Genomic DNA, 6,000 nt, shown 5'->3' on the forward strand with positions numbered 1-6,000 from the left:
AAAGTTTGTCCACTGCAGTGGCAGAATGGAAAAACAGAATCTCACAAGTCAGAAATATTTATGTTAACTTCACCAAACTGTAAAGAGTCTCCCATGGTTACATAAGCCTTTCCTGCAGGGTTTCACCAGCTCTAAACATGCTTAACTAAGGTGACAAAAATCAACAAAAGTACCAAAAAATAAGATGTAAACAGCATGAAGACAAATGAAGGCAGAAAAATTAAACTTAAAAAAAAATTTGCAGACATCCTTTATGTTAAAATAACTAAAATTTAAAAAAGAATAAAAATAGAGGTGTTCTTAGTTCTTTGCCCAGGCTTTCTCTTCCATTTCAACCAGATGCTGGAGATGAGGAAAATGTGGACAAATAAGATGCCTGAAGTGGTTTAGAATGAGCATTAATGTAAAATGTGTTTCTGAGTCCATAGGAAGTTTCTTGGTAATAGCAGTGAACAGAGAAAAATGAATTTCCACTCAGAACTACTGATGCTAAAGTTGAATCCTGCACAGATTGCTGGAGAAACAACCTTTCTAGAAAATATAGGAAAATTATGGCACAACAGTGACTGCCACCTGCTGCAGCCCTGAGATAAAATGAGGGTGCCAGGATATTATTTCCCAGCTGTTATTAGCTCATTGGTGGTTTCTGTAAAAGTGCTCCAAGACAACTGCTCTGGAGACAGCTAACCAGATTTTCGGCTCCTGACAAAAAAAGACATTATTAGTGTGAGGAAAACATCAAATTCTCGCTTCAAGTCCCTGGTCTCCTGTGCAAGGACCTCATGCCAAAATATTTTCAACTACCTCTTTAATTTGTCTATTTTTGTCCTTTACTGTTAGCCCAAAAGACCATAGCAAGCCCAGAACTATGGTATAATAAAATCCAGTGTTTCTTAAAAAATATTGAGAGCAAGCTTATATACTTTTCCAACAGAAACATTGGAGACAGCTTTCTACATTTTTGGTTTAGCTTGAAAGCATAGACCAAAGTCATGGCTGCTGGTCCAGAGCTGCTGGTCCAGAGCTAGCAAAGCCAGCATTCAGACGTGGCTGGTAGAAGCTGAGGATGCTCATATTTCTTCACAGTGCACACGTAAGTGTGGTCTAGTGTGATGTCAAGTCTACCACAGAACATATCTTGCCTTTTTGGCCTCAGAATTTTATGGAAAATTAAGAAGTTGCTATTGGCAAATGTGTATAAAACAATGTTGAAAAAATAAGGGGAGGTGGTGATTTTTTACAGTGGAAAAGAAAAATCTCTTCATAAGACAAAAAAGGTGATCTATTAGCATAATAATGTCATCAAAGAGCAAGTGTTATAGTATTTTATATTTTTACACTGCTGTTCCATAAGCATACAACAATAGCAGGTTAATATATCAAATGTATACGTAAAGTCTTCCCACTGTGCATAACTGTTCCATATATTACTGTTATATCTTCTGAGATTAAGTAAACACAGAATGTAATGTACTGTACATAAATATAGCACTACTGAATCATAATAAAAATTTAAAAATACCTTTTTACCATGAGAACTGTGTCAGACTCTCTCAGGGAAAATGTTGGTTAGCTGAAATGAGAAGGCTTTTTTCTTTTACCAGAAATATACCAATTTCAGCATAACTTGAGTTTCAAGAAGGATTTTCTGGTTAAACCTGAATAAAACCTAACATAGACAACCAGCCAATGGATGTCTGTGAACCAGGAGGGTACAAAGGTCAGCTTGTTCTTCTGTCTTTTTTACATAAGAAGCTTGAACCTGGATTTTCCACTTAGGTGAATGCCCTCCCTCTTGCTGGTAGTTTCAGTTTCCCCCACCAAATGTGCTCCCATCATTTTAAATCTGTAAGTGACCATTTGAAAGGTGGAGCCTCAGACCACTTCTAGCATAGCAACAGGGGAACTCAAGGGGAGGAAATGATGTTCGTGTTCTCAGAAAACTTTTGCATATTTCCAAAATCAGAGTTCTGACAAATTTGAAAGTAACAAGGGTTTGAAAGTTAAAAAAAAAAGGGAAATTTGAAAGATATTCATGCATTCTTGAAATAGCAGTATTTCAATAGGTAAACACTGCAACAGTAAGCAACCTCGTTATTTACTGTAAAGGAAGTAGCACTGCATACCAGAATGTGGTCCATGTTTGTAATCTGTGGAGACAGTGACAACTTCTTGTTATGGCTGAGAAGAGTACGAATTCACTACCTTCTACAGACTTCTGGAAAAGCACACTCCGCTATGCCAGCTCTGGCAGGTCCACCCATGCAGCAGGCAGCCGAATGTCAAAGCCAATTGCTAATCCACCAAAGTGACAATGAAGAGTTCAGGGCTGCATGGGCTGAAGACAACATGAAAGAGAAAAAAAATGAAGCCGCTATATTTACTTCTGTGGCCTTGTATGAGTCTGCCATATTACCTTCTTACCCTGCATTCATTTCACTATCAGGCAGTCTTCTGAAACATAATTTCTTTGCTTGTCCCCTTGATAGAACATTTTACTTTATTTAAAATGTTTGACTCTATTTGCAAAGGCAGGATAAAAAAGCATTTTATTTGTGCTATGAAATAAGAGAGTGAAGCAAGTTCCTGCAAGCAGGCTGCTTTGTTGAGTCAAATTTATACTCTCATTTTGAGTGTAGAGCTTATACCATTCTTCCCTTCTCAGGAAAAGATACGCTTTACGCTAATGCACAGTAATCTCTGTACAATCCCAACTCACTTTCTCTGCTTTCAGCCACACCCTAGTGGGAAATTTCTCTGAGAAATGAACACGGGAATCAGCTTTTAACTGCATTTTCAAATATATTTATTGGTTAATATTTTTTTTGTAAAGTTATGACAAAGAGATTTTACTAATTAATGCTAATAGGTCTGTGATAACAGATAAAAGCCAGACACTGGGAAGTGCTACGTGTGGACCGTTTACTTTCCTGGAACATGTTGAACATGAAATAAGTTAAATTGCTGTTATTTTCAAAATACATTATAAATTGGAAAAGTGGTGAGTGAAAAAAAAAAGGCATTCACCAAGTATTAACTATTAAGGGTGAAGTTAAGAGTTATAGATGGTCTCACACTGTTTTTATTTTCTGTGATCAGTACAATAGAGTGGTAGTATATAATAGATAATGCCAGCTATTTCAGTATGGGTGTCTTGCAAAAGCTAAATAAATAAAAAGTGACTTAGCTTTTATTTACCTTGCAGCAGGTGAACAAATAAGGTGACAGTGAAATAAATTATTTTTTCCTGCCAGCTCAGCATGTCGTCAATCCTTCTTACTAAAGTAATGAAGCAAGGAAAAATATTTTGTTTTCTTTTCACTGTGGTGGAGGACTTTTACAGCAAAAAGGAAGATAACACTTCAAATATGAGGATAGCTGTGGCATGGTGTTACTGTCTGCCTTCTTAGTCCTGCTTTCTGTTTTAAAAAAATCTGAAATGGCTCTAGACTAGCCTGTCATGAGTACTGCCTCCTAGAAATTGCTTGAATAACATGTAAAGAACACATATGGACAATTTATTTGGGTCTCAGTTTCACTCGATTGTGGAAAATTTTTTATTTACTACACAGGATTTCTTCAAGGAAATGTTTGTGTCTTCTGCCTAAATGAGATGCTCAGAATTTCTTGTAAAAGTGGGACTGTCAAGAGCAAAAGAAAAAAAATTCCTCATTTATTTCCTTCTAATTCATTGTTTCACTTGGGAATCCAGGCTTCAGTTTAAATTTCAGGGATGCCATTCAGAGCAAAGTATTTGTAGAATTTTAAAAAATGGCCTTTTATAAAGGCAGCAGCGAAAATGGTGATCTGTTGTTTACTTTCTGTGGCAAAATTGCAGGGTGGCTTTTCTCCATGGGCCCTTTGATATTAGACTATTAAATCCACTTTCACTACCAGTCCTGGACTTCTGAAAACTTCTAGACTACATACATATGACAGCTTTGAGAAGCAGTGGGAGGAACGTGAAAGACGGTGCAAAACTGAATTCTGTGGCAACTGGGCAAATTGCCAGTAAATTCAATGAAGCTTTTCATTAAATTCAGTGTGTTTTACATTAAAGCTGAATTTGGCCCACTGTCTACAGCTATTAAAGTTATAGAGATTTAAAAAGTTACATGAAATTTAATGTACTTGAAAAAATTCAGTATACTGTTGAATCTATTTTAAACCAATTTGAAAAATACTTTTAAATTATCCTGTTAAGGATTCATATGGTGTGTGGCTTCTCTCTTTATTTGCTGTCTGGATGGATCAGATGAAACACATGGTCATTGGTTCCCAGAGTTTTCTGTATACACTTGGCAGCATCAAATGAAAATATGCATGCATCTGTTTATAAGAAAATTCTTCTGTTGTTGTGAGATTTTTTTAACAACCATCATAGAGTGATAGATAATTAAGATTGTTCTCTTTTCTCCTTGAAGTTTGTCTTAGATTGATGTTATAATAATGGCCAGCTTGTTTCATCAGTAAATGTCCAAAAGTTAAGGACTTTAAGAGCTCTACAAAGAAAGACATACTTTTATGTCCTAAAGGAAGTGGAAAAATAGCATTTTTTCCTGCCCATTTTAAGGAGGTATGAATACAGAAGCTAGAATAACACAGATCAAATAAGTCAATGAGACCTGCTTGCAGGATTGTGGCCCTATTTAGGATCCACTATTCTAGTTTTGCAACTTCTGTCTAAGCACCAGGAGATGTTTGCAGACAGGGAGTGTTATTAGCGATTTTTGTAATGGAAAGTCTTTGGGAACAGTCTGGACAGCAAATCACATGGTGATATGTAAGGAGATACAGGGAAGAGATCAAAGCTAAAATTTCCTGTTTGCATGTAAATAACAGTGAGTTTTCCAGTGTACACTTTGCTTGGCTGAGAAAGTTATGTTCATTAGGTCCTAATTCTCCAGCCATACCCAGAGGGGAATGCAGCTGAATGCCTCAGGTACATTCAAGGAAATTATGTGAATAGAAATGTGTTTTCATAGTGAGCATTTCACAGCTACAAAGCCTTAGGTCGTATATTTTAATTCCACGCTATACAGTTCCCAGGTCAGAAGGCAAAATTCCTGACCAAAGACTGTGTGCTGACACTTTTGAAATAAGCAAATGTCATCCGTTTATTCCCTTGTGTCTGGGTGCCATTTGCATCTGGGAATGTTATGACCAAGAGGGTACTACAAGTCCCTTGGTACAGAAGACAAAGTCATATTCACGGATATTAGATCACTAATACGTAAATTATCCTGTAAATTCATTCAGGGACACCAGTTTTGAGTGTTGCCAAGTTCATTTATATTGACAACACGTCTCTAAGATGAAGAACATTAGCAGGATTTGGCTCATAACCAGGCAGGTACCGAGTTATCCCAAAACACAAGAGTTGGCAGTTACTTAGGGGGGAAGTCAGCACATGATGCTCAAAGCACTGCTCAGGGGAGTTCAGCTGATTTACCTCCTACTTCATTGGGGTTTTTTTGTGTGTAACGGGGTGGTTAGTCCCGCATGAGGCATGAGATGGCTGTTTTTCCAGCAGCATTCACAATCTTCAACCCAAACAGCAAAAGCAACAATGTTTTCTGCTCCCTTTCCTTGTCATAAGTTTTTCTCTCCATATTTTGATCAAACTCCAATTATTTTCTTTTTAAAATATATCCAGTTATTTAATTTTCCCTTAATGAAATTCCATTCTGTTCATTTCAAGAACACCTTTTCACTGCTGCTTTGGTGACTTTTGTCCTATATTGGTTATGCTGCATCAAAGTCTAATTCAGGCTTAAAACTGCCCTCTAGCAGTTTTTTCTACTCACTATTTGAATTTATCCCTGATTATTTAACTAATAATGGAATAACCTCAAAAACTCAAGAAGAAACAGGCAATAATGTGCAGTTGTTGATGGTTTTTATTTCTATGTTCCCCTGCCACGACAAAGAGTATCCCTTAATTATGTATTTTAATTATTGATGCTGCTCAGTTGTAGAGAACTCTATCATCTGAGTGCC

This window comes from Melospiza melodia, chromosome 1, assembly GCF_035770615.1.
Source record: "Melospiza melodia melodia isolate bMelMel2 chromosome 1, bMelMel2.pri, whole genome shotgun sequence".
Taxonomy (NCBI): Eukaryota; Metazoa; Chordata; class Aves; order Passeriformes; family Passerellidae; genus Melospiza; species Melospiza melodia.